Genomic DNA, 15,120 nt, shown 5'->3' with positions numbered 1-15,120 from the left:
CCTTAACTCGGCACTCAGGGCCATTGAGCATTGAGGGATCTTTACCGTGCCAACGCCTGCCATGAAACGGGGCCTCGATATTTAAAGTCCCATCCAAAGGACCCGCAACTTTTACTTCAAAGTGCCGAGCGCATGTCGAAGGAACAGTTGCTACCCATTTTTTATCGACTTAGGTTAGTCGAGGCCGAGATTTGAATTCATGACGTCCCGATCATGGAGCGAGCGCTCTACCGACTGAGCTACCGTGAACGCTAGTTTTTGTCGGAAGTTAAGATAATGACAGCTAAATTTGCTGCTCACAAGGTTGAACATAAGATAAGAAATTTGTATTAATTTCCTATTTAAGTAACGAATAAGAAAAAAAATCTCATATGTCCTTAAAAATTAACTGTACATGGATTTGTCAATGTGTACAGACAGGTCAGTGTGCTACCCACATTAGCTTGTGTAACATTGCAATTTGAATGTTTCGAAAGGAACTTTTTTGATATTTCTGAAACTGAGGAAAAACATTCTATAAAAAGCGGTCGTCGTCGTCATCTGATGAGCTACATGTATCCTTGTAGTTTGTACAGAATGTAATGTGCATGAACTTTTCACCGAATATCATTTACGAGAACTATTTCTTTTTTACAATTTTATTAGTTTTTGTCGCTATAAATCTGTTCATGTTTAAAAGTTTTGTGAATCCTTGATCCACCTATGCATCCATAGCAAAATATGTTTGTATTATGACGTCATGTAACTTAATTTATAATGAAAGTCTACAAACGTTTAAAATAACCACAATATACACTGTACAATAGTTGAAAGTATGTCAATCTTTTTCTGGTCTCATAATAAATGAAATCAAGCTGCGCTTTTTTACCCGACAATTCACTGCCGAGTATGAATAAAAATCAAAATTTTGATATAATTTGTCCCTTAGGATAGAGGTCAGTGTTAGCTTGATGACACGCCTTCTATGAATAAATTTGTCTTATTTTACATTTGCCCGGTGACAAAGAGTGCAAATGCAACTTTGCATCACTTGAACCTAATTTAACTGGACCCTTATGGTTAGAGATAGAGATGCAGATAACATTATCCTCTAATGGGACGTTAAACAACTTACATCAAGCTCCATTTAAATTCAAGTATTTTAAAACAATAGATGTATTCAATTTTTTTTTAAAGAAAAGTCCCCTAAATGTCTTCTTGGCATCTTAAATTAACCTTGCTGCGCAGAGGGGTGAGGTTAGAAAGATCGAATAAAAGGTTAAAAATATTTCACTTTTGGATGCATACATAGGTTTGCAAAATATTGTACAATTAATATTGAAATGTTGATCGAGTTTACAAAAGTAATCGTAATTTCGATTGATAGAAGATCATCAAAAATTGAAATGGTAATCTATATAGCTTATGCTAAAAAAAAATGTTATAAATAGCTGCGCTTTTGTAGTTTTTATATTGCTTTGTGCAACTATAAGCTATGAGCCATATTTGAAAGTATTTCTTTTTTTTACACAGCACGTTTGATTAATGTACTAGAGGACTACAAACCAGGTAAGTAATAAATATTTAATGTATTAGAGTTTGATTACTCATGAAAATTTTCAACAAGACATATTTTATAAAGCATCATGGTAGTTCTTTAAAAAAATGTTTGGGAGTATCCCTAGTTATAGTGAAAAAGTTCTGTTTTCTGATTTATCTGATGAATATGCATTCTAATACTTTATATGCAGTGTATAAAAAATACACTCAAAAGCACAGTTTGTTTCCTGAAAAATTGATGTCTGTTTTATTCAAGTACGAGAGAGAGAGAGAGAGAGAGAGAGAGAAACCAAAAACTATACATATTTGCACAAAAATTGGTGTTTCTATCCGGTTTTCTTTTTCATTTTAAATATCTATAACTCAAAATATGAATGATAAACTAGAGCAAAACTCGTTGCTGGAGCAAAGAATAGGTCTTCCGTTGGAGCTGCGGACAGGAATTAGTGACTTTGAGTCAGGTCATTGCGAATTCTCAGGTCTTAAGTAATTTTTGTATGAGCTATTTACTTAAAATGTTTCCGGGGTTCCAGTAAATTTGGAGACTGTTAACGAATTTTACAGTCTCTATATCAGTGAACTTGAACTTGAGCAAATAAACTTGCGTAAAGGCCATGCCACAATTTGGTTAATAGCCATTTCGATCCATGTGTTTCCTGCCGAACAAGTTCACTCATGTCCTTTCTGATCATACATCGAGTCAAAACATCTTATTATGGATATTTGCAATTAAATACAGTACCGATCGGACACAAACTAACAACAGAGCGAACCCCCAAGGCGAACCCCGGGTTTGCTTTGCGTTCGCTATTTAAAAAAAAAGAAAGAAAGAAAGAAAAAAAGTGCTCTCTGGGTTCGCTGGCGTTCGCTCTCACTCAAGTGTGAAGCGGACCGCGTTTTTTGTTACTGCCTGTAAGCGCCTCCATAGATATTCCAAATAGACAGTAGTTGAACTGGTTCATTGTTGCTCATAGGCGATAGAAAGCACATATACCTGTAAATTACAAATGTAAGATGTTAATAAAATTACGAATTTCATTCTAGATGCATTTTCCACATAGAATTATCACTAAACGGGAATGGATTTGGCAAGATGAAAATCTGCATTGCAATCTTTTGTGTTTTTTTTTTATCTACACATTATATATATATATATATATATATATATATATATATATATATATATATATATATATATATATATATATATATATATATATATATATATATATATATATATATATGTGTGTGTGTGTGTGTGTGTGTGTGTGTGTGTGTGTGTGTGTGTGTGTGTGTGGGTGTGTGTGTGTGTGGGTGTGTGTGTGTGTAGAGTATTCAGTATTAAAAATGGTGCTTATATATTAAATATTAATGTAATTTGTAAAATGCATTTATTCAAACATTATATTTGTATTACTTTTATTCATATTTTGCTTCTGGTTTGTTCTAACCATAACCTGAGAGCTATGCTAGGCCACAGAAAGGATTTAAATTTTGAAATTGGCCTCATTCAATGGGGTTTTGTATTTAAAAAAAAAAATACGTCCTGTTTTGTAACAGATATATGCATTTTTACTTTTCAAAATCTACACAATATACAATATATTTCAAATTTACCTGCATTCGTTAGTAATAGAATAATAATTTTAAAATATTGTCATTCTCCTACCTGGATAAGTGAAAATTAAAACAGGCCAAAAAAAAATATCATAGATTTTCAAAATGTTGACTTTAAACCAGAATTGTAGATACCCTTTTATGATCAGCTTATTTCTCAGTAGCCTGCTTCGTTTTAGAAATTGTTCATTCGAAGAACATGGCCTTGCGTATCAAGTCAACTGTTAGACATAGACCCCATATGTAGGTGATAATGGTATATTTGACGAATAAAGAGAGATGCTACGGACAGACAGAAAAAAAAAAAAACTGGAAAATCTGTTATAATAGCTTTGGTCATATTTGTTTTCACGGATATTTATGCATACCTTTTAAGGATAACTTCCTCATACTTTTACTGGTAATTTTTAACTATTCAGTAATTTTTCTATCAGTGGCATTTAGTAATAAGGTTCAGTCTAATGCAAGAAAGAATTGCAAGATGCTCACATGTACAAATGCTGATGTTTTCTTCATTTTATCTCTTTTACTGCTTATTACAAAAGAACAATACTTTGCGCTAAAGATGTATAGATTTTCTAGTAACTGGGTAGAAGAATTAACCCCCTTTTTTTCTTCGCTTGACAACAGGTGACAAACATGGAAATCAAGTTGTACGTTGAAGTATTAATTCCCCCCCCCCCAAAAAAAAAAAACAAACAAACAAACAAACAAACAAATAGTTGGGCAAATTTTAGGTATATCTTTAATTAAAATGATATATGAAATGAATGCCGTTTCTAAGAGAAAATCGATAATTCTTCTGAATCACTGAGAGATCATCTCCATGGAAACCCTTAAAGAAACCTTTTTTTTAAAACATCTTCTTTACTTTAATGTTAACAATTTGATCTATGACTAACTGTATCAAATAAAGAGATTCCGATGTTTTGGTTAGAATTTGAAAGATATTTCTTTTTTTTAATTTAAAACGTAGGAAGGAAAACCCTGTTATATATATATATATATATATATATATATATATATATATATATATATATATATATATATATATATATATATATATATATATATATATCTATATCTATATCTATATCTATATATATATATATATATATATATATATAGACATTGTTTGAAAAATATTTATTATATTATTATTTATATTTTGTCGTGAGGTTGCTAAAATGTAAATCTGATTTAGGTCATTTACAGACAATCTCACTTAAGATTATATCAGTCTTAGAGGGGTTTTTTTCTCAAATATTTTTTGTGGATATTTTTGTTGTTTCTAACCAATCATGGGTTAATTTCTTAAGGCAAATATTCAATAAAAAAGTTGTCTTCATACTTACTTTTTGTATTGAAGTCCAAGACGAAAAAAATGAAGACGAAGTTGAAGAAACGAAAGCTAGGAAAGGTACTTTGTGTTGAATGTACACGAACCATTTTTAACTAAATTGATTAAATAAATGTTGTGATCTGCAGGTAAAAGATCAATCTGATAATGAACCCAAAATTGTAAATTTCTTTTAATAAATGCATGCATTAAAAATGAAATGAAAGTGAAAATGGTGTTTTATAAATTGGAATTGTGATTCGTCCGCTTTCTGGCGCACTTTACGACTGTTTCAAATTGATAAGATTATATTTTCATTATTTAATCAAAAGGGAATCGATTATTCCCTAATTAAAGGCAAAAATAATACGCTATGCTCAATATTAGAGCATGTTCAGAAAAATGGCCATAAAAAATTCACAAATAATATTATTCGTCAGACACCTCCAATCCCTAATTCTATCCCTAATTCTATTTGTTTTTCACAATGGAGCTGTCGACCGCGTGGTGCAGTGTTTAGAGCGTCTGCTCTAGAGTCGCGGAGTAAGGAGTTGATCCTTACGTCGCGGGTTCGAATCCACTGCGGGACGTGGGGACCGGTCCTTCGGATGAGACCGTATAAACCGAGGTCCCACTTTGTAATAGGTGTTGGCACGAAAAAAAAAATCCCTCAATGCCCAATGGCCCTGAGTGTCGAGCATAGGTATAAATTTGCAGCCCTCCACCGGCAAGTTATGGCTTCTCCATATGAGTGAAAAGTTCTCGAGAGGGACGTTAAACAACAAACAAACACAGTGTGCTCTTTCATTTGTATTATTATTATTTTTGTCCTGAGGTGAAGTGTCCGAATAATAGCTGCTGCTCCACTGCTGCTTTTTTATTCATTGCGAAGCATAAGAAATTATCTGGGGAGAAATTGTCCTTTTCTTGTTATTTGATCGTTCCAGATACCAGTATTGCTGAAGATGACCTAATTCAAGATGACGAGCAATCTGAAGATATTGGTAATGTGTTACATTTTACACTTAATCAAGTGGAATTTTCAATTTACGCTTAAAATAATTCCAAAAATGCATTTGAACATATATTCCCTTTGCCCGATTATCAACAATATATATATATATAATTCGTATTGATTACTTAATGCATCCCTTTTCTGGATGCTTCTCACAGCAACTGTAATATAAACTTCTGATTGAAAGTATCCTAGTATTTTTTATAGCATAAAGAGTAATGAAATTCTCCCTATCATGATCATCATCGTCAAAATGCAAGATCAGTTGCTTCTCTTTATCTTGTTTTTGCTTTGGAAACTAGACTTCATAGACACATTTCAAGTTTCGTCAGCTTCCCTCGACACTCCCCGCTTATCTAGGAAGCATGCATAAGTTTTCTCATCTAGGAGGTTACGTTCCCTCCACTCAACCATGATTTTTTTTTCCTATATCTTTACGAACTCCTTAAAAAGATTATTGTCAATGCTTCTATCACTTTTTAAAATGATCTCAAGGGAAGTTGGTTTCTGAGAAAAAGACTACTTCAATGCACGGTTGGTTTTAGACGTATTGCACATTCAAAACCTGGACAATACCACGATCTAAATATGGTGATGGACGTCAATATTTTAGATGATGTATCTGAAAATTTCATTAATCTCTGCTTAGATATTATGGTCTCGAAGCTGCTCATTTCTACATAGCACCGGAATTAGCTGGTATGTCGTTATCAAGATAACGGGCGTAGAACTCCCGTTATTGAACGATTCGAACATGCATTTCTCGTGGAAAGAGGCTTCAGAGGAGGCATCGTAATGATTTCTAAAAGAAACGCTAAAGCTTACAATCTCCATATTTACGACTATGGTTTTCAAGAACAATTCAATTACCTGCTGTATTTAGATGTCAAAATGTAATACGGGTTGGCCATGAGCAAGAGCATCGTCAAAGGGCGGCAAAGCGGCGGTCGCCGCCCAATAATTTTGCAAAAATAAATAAATAAATAAATAAAAATTAAAAAAAAAGAGACACAATTTGTAATAGCTATATCTGCTCATTGGACAGGCGAGTGTAACGGCGATCTGTGGTCAATGGGGCGGCAAAGTGTGAAAACATTTGTTATTACAGACTCAAAATGGGATTTATATCTATATATGTACCCGTACCTGGCTTGTGTACATGTAAACAATAAACAGGGAACCCGTATTATTAAGTATGTTTCATTGCAGTAAGTGTGGGGTGACCAGTGTGGTTTGCTACAAATTGTTCATTTTCTAATTACTTGGTCGGTCGATGTTTTGAAGTTGTAGGTCATTAAAGAATTATACAAGGGTTGTTAGAAAAGTTTGCGGACACATTGATTTACGGAATTCTTTTTTTTTTTTTTTTTTTTTTGACGTTACGTGACGTGACAACCTGATTCCAAACCTGTTTAGCTTTTTCACAGTTCTGAATATCTTTCATTTCTATAGACTATGTCTTTCCTACTAAAAATGAATAACTACAAGGGTTGATCCAAAAGTAATTTCACAACTGCTATAAAATCTTTATAAATCGAAAGTGTTCAACAAAACGTTATATATTAATACGTATATTTATTTTGAATTACATTCAGATAAATGCCATACTTTTTAAAAATATTTGGTAAACACAGCGTTGGGTCTCATCCATTTCCGCACGGCAAGAATGTACCGACATCGTTATGACGTTTCTCTTCGACAGTCAGTTGAATCTGACGATACATAAGATTTACGCAAAAAGGAATGAAGTAAGATATAACATTTGGAAAAAATTCAAATAATCTTAATACTACAACTGAAAACAAAACAAATTATAGCAAAATGGGAGTACATTAAAAGAAGCAAGTAAGAGGTAAAAAAGATATGCGGATATACGGAAAGTCAAGTCATCACGCTGTCGGTAGTATTCTTGTCGTGCGGCGATAGACGAAACCTTACGATGTGTTTATTGTAATATTCTAAGAAGTATTTTATATAATCAAAAAAAAAAATAAATAAATAAAAAAAAAAAAAAAAAATAAGAAGCAAAAAGCAAAATAAATAAGGATATTAATATGTCAAATTTTGTTGATCACATTTGTTTATAAAAGATTTTATACCAGTTGTGGCATTACTTTTGGATCAACCCTCGTATATCAACACCTGCTACTTTTATCCCTGAAATGTATTTTGTGGAGTATCGGATATTAGTGAGATCTAAAAATCAATTAATCTACGCAGTTTAACGATCAGGTATGGAAACAATGCAAAATCCATAGGCGCAACGTCCATGCGATAAGCGGAGTAAACTGGTATAGCAGGAGTTGATCTTCAAAAATGTCAATCCTTCCATTCTTACAAAGCTACTATCATTTGAACATTTCTGTGCTTGATACGTGTAGGTAATCCCAAGGAGTATCTAAAAAACATTTTAGTCTCTTTCAAGCATTTTCCAATCTGCACGCATAATTTTCAATTAGCTCGGTACTCCAAGATGTTCAATGATGTTGTCATCTTTGCCTTTGTTTTTAGGCATTGGTCATCTATAATTAGCGATAAACAGTCATAACCCCTCCAATTTAATTCAACATTTCGCCAAACGACGTTTTATGAGTAATGTAGCGACAGGTGAAATAACATAAACCTTTGCGACCTACAACATTGCCATTTTTAAATTTGAAAAAAATGTCTATGTAATGTAAACTTGCGAAAAAGTGACATGCTCTGTAAAGCAAGCTTTATTAAAATAATGTAGCTGTGTACTTTAAAGGATCATCGGTAAACAGCAAATCTTTGCACATTTAATGGTAAATACGCATATTTTTTATCTGAACAGATTTACTGTTTTCATGCAAATAGTGTGCTCACAATAAAACTTGTCCGCGAACTTTTCTAACAACCCTCGTAAGTATACAATTTCAAGCCAGTTAGTGAAAATGAGTTAAAATTGACTTTGTAAAAGCACTTGAGATGATTTTGTTTTACTAATATCACACATATTTCTGCATTTCAATTTCAAAACAAAAAAAAAAAAAAAAGAAAAAGAAAAAAGAAAAAAAGAAAAGAAAAAGAAAAAAAAATGAGGGATAAAAAGTATTCATCAAACTGATTTAATTTTAAAATTCTCAGTATTCTTTAATAAATATCATAGAGTAATTTAGATAATTTGATATAGTTACCTGGTCATAATGTAACGATGGGTATGGCTTAAGCCAAGAGGCCAGGGTTGATCATTTGCACTTTTATTTAGATTGTGAGTAAACAGTCAAGAGATTAAAAAAAAACATGGTTTTGGATTCCTCTTGCCAAGTGAACACTGATATGCATTCATATGAGCTTATTAAATAAAATATAAATAATTAAAAAAAAACATAAAAGAAACTTGTTGTACCAGGTGGCGCCTTTAGGCTATTGACGAAATGGGGAAAGTAAAATTAAAAAGAATTCATGTCAAAACAGTTTAGTTAGACAACCACTCTCCCATTTATTTAATGATTAATGAATTTTTTCATAATTTTTGGAATAATTTGCAGATTCGGACTTTAAAAATACAAGCAGAGGAAGTGCAGATGGTGAGCCAGATGATGGAAAAGGTAACTAAACCGCACATTTATTATACTCAATGTCCATTTCTTTTACCTTATATCAATAACTTTCTTGATGGATTTTTGAGCGTTACAGTAAACTACTTAAAGATAATGAGATTGAATAATTCATGCATCCTGACTAAAACAACCAGTTACAATTTCAATCTTACAGGCCTAATAAGCTATGATGTCTCTCCACAGCTTTGGGATAACGATAAAAATAAGCTTGTAGGCAATAAGGACAAAGACGAACAACCAGAGCGTTTTATGAAAGAAAAAAAACTTTAAAAAATGGATATTCATGTAAAATCTCTTTTATTCATTAACTGGGATATTTTAACTTAAAGTAAAAATGTGTCCCACTTGTGAAATGAATTCCTTATCGAAATATTAAGCATTAATTTTTCTGTGTAAACTTTAGGCCAATCTTATGATAATTTAGTCATTGTGATATATTGAATTGTTTCTTAAAACGACTTTTATTGCTGATGCTTCTACGAACCTAACCAATCAGTAAAAAGAAAAAAAAATGTATTGAAGAGAAATCAATCTATATATATATATATATATATATATATATATATATATATATATATATATATATATATATATATATATATATATATATATATATATATATATATTCTTTTTTTTTTTCTTTTGTTTTCAGGGATATATGTGGCTGCTATAGATATTGGTGATCAATTCATGGGAATGGCCCTGGCCTACCCAACGTCAACAGGCCAATGCGTAAAACCAATGGGTCATATAGAAAATATATCCATAGTTTTAGAAGAAAACGGAAAGTATAGACTTTTGGACAAACCAGCATTGAGGAAATCCATTCAACAAGTCAAACCAGTTACTCAATGCAATTATGTATATGGATTCAAAATGAGCGACGTAAGATAATTGTTGCTGCTGCTTTCTTTCCTTCGTTTTTGATAATTTGAAATTTGACCGTATATCTTTATTCAAGCTTGTCATTTTATTTTCTTGTTACCTTTCTAAATGCTTTTGAAATGAAATGCATTTGTAATGCATAGTGAAGAAATTTTGATCCTGTATCAAAATTAATTTTGTGTCAAACACAAGCAGCTAGATTAATCAGTTTTTCTTCACGAGAAACTTATACCCGATACGCAGGAGTGACAGGGACGTCTCATTGACCCTATTAACATAGATATATTAATTTTACGTCATGATTTCAAATCATAAATAATGTAGTCGTATACATGACCAGGTTTTTTTTTTAAGTCAGGTTATTGTTTCTGTTTGCTTTTCATAATATTAATTTGTTGGTTTTTTTTTTTTTTTGGGGGGGGGGGGGTTAAATATTTTTTCTAAAAAAATAATTTTAACCCTTTGCCTTTAGAAAGAAACAGATAATCAAGAAATGTCAATATTATTGTGAAAGATATGGCAAGCTCTTTTACTGTTTATTCGTAAAATAAATTTTCACTCAAAATAACAGAGATATATCTTACTTTAGAGAGATATCTCTTTAAAAACAGAAATATCTCTCAACTTAAAGAGATATCTCTCAACTTAAAGAGATATCTCTCAACTTAGAGATATCTCTTTCACTTAGAGAGATATCTCTTACACTAAGAGAGATATCTCTTTCACTTAGAGAGATATCTCTTTCACTTAAAGAGATATCTCTTTCACTTAAAGAGATATCTCTTTCACTTAAAGAGATATCTCTTTTCCTTTGAGAGATATCTCTTAGCGTTAAAGAGATATCTCCTTCACTTAGAGAGATATCTCTTTCACCTAGAGAGATATCTCTTTAACTTTGAGAGATATATCTAACTTTGAGAGATATCTTTCCAAGTTAAAGATATATCTCTCAAAGTAAAAGAGATATCTCTCTAAGTTTATCTCAAGAGATATCTCTCAAAGTGAAAGAGATATCTTTCAAAAGTGTTCAAAATAGATATCTCTCAAACAAAATGAGATATCTTTTTACTGTAAAGAGATATCTCTCTACATTATTTTTATTTAAAAAAGCATTTTAATGACTTCTCCCTTTACCGGAAGTAAGCTTTATATTCACGGAAATGCATTAAATCAAAACGAAAATAGAGACGAGAAAGTAGAACATGTGGTGTTTTATGGTATTTGTGAGCAACTTACTGACTTGCAGGTGTAACAATGACCCCAAGATACGACACAAAAAGAGAACTGTCCTTCTATGCAGTACAGTTAAGGCTACACATGAAAATAATATGGTAATGAGGTCATAATGAGGTTTGACGTCATGACAGTTGCCCCGCCCTGATAGATCCATGTAAGGAAATAGAGCTCAAAATAACTATTTACCGATATTTGCAAGAATTTGTAACAAAAGTCAATATTTTCATGCTTAAATAAATAATTACTAGTGATTTTCTCTTGTATAAAATAGCATGTCTTGAAAATAATTTTCTTTTTAATGTGTCGTTTGCCTGCATTCGGCTTCAGTCAAGCGCTTGCACTCGATGACACGGAATGTTGTTTACATCTAAAAACGTGCCGACATCAGCTGAGATATGCAGGACTTAAATGCAACAATCAGGTAATCTTTAAAGAGAATAGAGATAAAATAAGAGACAGGGCATTGTTTATGCCTTTTACGAGAATATGAGGACATTATTTCGGAAAATCATGGAAAACTGAGACGATCTGCGCCAGCTCCCTAGATCCATCACTGTACATTCAGACCAGGCGTGTATGCGCATGTAGGTACAATATGTAGACATGCTTTTGTTAACGTCAAAGAAAACGAGTGTGTACATGTTCATTTACTAGATGTTTTATCACAGTCAGTGAAAAACTGTAATGCAGTATCTTGTGTGAACGTCCCCCTCCTCCACCCCCCCCCTTTGCGCACTTTTTAAAATTTTTAAAAATTTAATTGCACTAGATATAGAGAGAGTTCTTGACAATTAGCTCATTTTCTTTGAGACAATATGTGTAGTAATGGAGATCAGCAGTAATACAAATTTACACTAAATTAAATTTAATGTTTTCATAGTTTCAGTCAATGATTCACTAAACATGTAATGATGCATGTTGTCTTTTGGCATACAAACATGCTACATAATGTAAAAATTTTATCTGTATCTTTAAGTTGAAAACATAGACCCCCCACTTTAGATCTATGATTGTAAATTTGTCGAATTTCTAAATTAATGATTTTTTTGGGTGTTTGATTACATGTACATTAAGTCAATTAAATACTGTAATTTATACATAATTATTTAAAGAATTATTTATATGTACAATTCTTTTATCATTGTAGCTGTCAGGAGTTTCAGGCTTAAAGAATAAATAGATAAAACTCCAATGCACATCACCCAGAATTATAAAAAAAAAAAAAATGTATCATTTTCTCCACAGGTTATGTATACTTCTAAAGCATTTCACATTTTTTAAGTATGCATGTGTGATATAATATTTTTCCGTTTAATAAAGATGAAAGAATATTTTTTTAATATTCTAATTATAGCTACCAATTAATTATTCTACATTGTATAATTAATAATCTCATAACATATATATTGTGTTGTAGCTATTCCCAAACAATTGGACCAATGGATTCATTCAGGCAGCAAGTTAATCTATCATTTAAGGAAAATGGTATGCTCCATATTAGCTATAAACCTTACACTATTCCTGGCAAGATTATTGAAATGTTTCGATAATAAAAACAGTAGAATTGCAAACATATATATGCATTTTATGTTCCATGTTTCAATGCATTGTTCTGAATTTCACTTTTTAAAACACCAAATTACTTTCAATAATGGTATTTCCTGATTTTCTAATTTTTTTTTCAGAATTGGTTTCATCCACAAGAACATGAAGTGTTGGAAATAATTTGCACCTGCCCAAAATTCCTTTTACAGCCTGTCTTTGAATTTGAAAAGCTGTTTATTAAAAAAATTTCTAGATAAATAATACTTTGACTTTTTTTTATATAGTTACTGTACAGGTGGTGAAAAGGCTATTAAGACTTGAAAATCTTAACTTGCATATATTTTGTGTGGTGGGTGCCATTGTCCATCAAGATCTAATTTCCAGCATGTATATTGTGTTCATTTGTTTTTCAACGGTACTAACTAAAAAAAGGAGACTAAAGACACCCCCCCCCCGCTAATTGACCCAAAACAGATTAGTGGATGACCATATTCTGAGAGGAGGGAGGAGGGCTGGCATTTTTTTCCAAGTCGGATTATTTATTTTCATGTCTATGAAGGAAAGATTATTTATTTCGAATAAAATCAAGGACAGATTATTTATAATATTTATTTTCCTCTTCACTGAAAAAAGTCTGACAAGCAGAAAAAAAAAAAAGCCCAAAACTCTAATTCGTGGGGTTAGCACTAGTCTAAGACAGATTATTTATTTAATTCTTGTCCAGTCAAGGACAGATTATTTATTTTATTTTCAACATTTTCGAGGACACATTATTTATTTCCAAGACCTGCCAGCCCCCAACCCCCCCCCAACCCCCAACCCCCCACCCCCACCTTTTCAAGAATAAAATAGTCGTCCCCCTTAACAAATACAGGAGTAGCCCTATCCCTTCCAGTTAGTTCCTAATACTTATAAGCTAGCTTAAATCCCTAAGAAAGTAGAAGTTTTGAAAGCCATAGTAGAATCTCATGCGAAAAAATAACTTTTTTTTTATTTACACAAGTGTATGTACAGTAGTAAGAGAGGGGTATAGATATCTAATTAATTATTGATAGAGGCTATCAATTGACTATTAATAATGATTGAATATTTCCATTTTATTAACCATCGGCGTTTTACATGATGAATGCTGTGGCAAACTTTAGACCTATAGTACATGTGCACACATCTTTGAGGAAATGTGGAAGGTTTGAAAGACGTCTTGTAGCATGCATGATTTATACAATGTATAGAGAACGAAGTCACACAAAAAAAAGAAAGAAATGTCAAGGATTTTTTATGCATACCGTTTTGATTTAGTAAAATAGGACCCAGCGCAGTCCGCACGTATATTTACTTAAAATTTACGAGGTAAACAAACTATAACAAGTACTAAAGAGTTATATCTCATGCTGGGTCAATGATGCGTTTGAAAACTATATTTAGATTGACTGTACCAAGATTGCAATTTTTAATCAAAAAGTGCAAGGGCAAGGCGACAATCTAAAAAGTAGGTTTATATTTTAAATTCTTTATTTTACTGTATAGTTTTCAAAAAGTGATGCTCATTTCTTTGTAATCCATGAGGTAATTTATAATTTCCGATGAAATGAGGAAAATACCCTATTTTTTAAATACTGGTGTCTGTTTTAGATGAATAACTTAAATGTGTCGGAAAACTAACTGAATGAGCATCACTTTTGAGAAAGTATAGATACATAGGGACAACCTGAAACATAGTGCAGTTTATTATTTGTTTGCCTTGCCCTTGCACTTTTTGGTTAAATTTTACATTTCATTTTTTGACCTAAAATCGAAGCCCACGTGCCTGTGGAGGGTCATATGATGACAAAAAATACCGATGTGAAAAAGCGATGTACATACTCGTCAAGATGACATAAAGCTATTTTAACTAGAGTGTCTTGCTTAAAAATAAAACAGTTAAACATTAAGTGTATTGCATTCGGTGACTGTTTATAGAAAATGTTGCCTTAACTGTACTGCGTACAAGTGCTTGTTCAACTGATTTAATGGAAGAAAGTTCAGATTGAGAAACTTAGCCGATCATGAAACATCGTAAACGTATCACAGGGACTTGCTCCCGAAATGTAACAATATAAATTAAAAATATATATATTTCAAAACCCAACGTGACGATGGACACAATTAAGTAGAATATTTCTTTCTCTTTATTAACATTGTTTACATTCCGGAAGCACCACCTGTGATCGTAATCTGCATGTATACGAGTTGGATACCTTATGTTATTAATATACTATCATACTATGGGTTAAAAAAGTATTACAGAAACAAGTGCCTGTGAAAGGCGAGTAGACCATTTGATTCTGAAAGGGGGAAGTGACTTGCAGATTTTGGAAATA

The sequence above is a fragment of the Saccostrea echinata genome, unplaced genomic scaffold (assembly GCF_033153115.1).
Source record: "Saccostrea echinata isolate AGI-Se365-2 ecotype Australia unplaced genomic scaffold, CSIRO_AGI_Sech_v1 ptg000032l, whole genome shotgun sequence".
In the NCBI taxonomy this organism is placed as follows: Eukaryota; Metazoa; Mollusca; class Bivalvia; order Ostreida; family Ostreidae; genus Saccostrea; species Saccostrea echinata.
Note: the sequence above shows the minus strand (reverse complement) of the source record.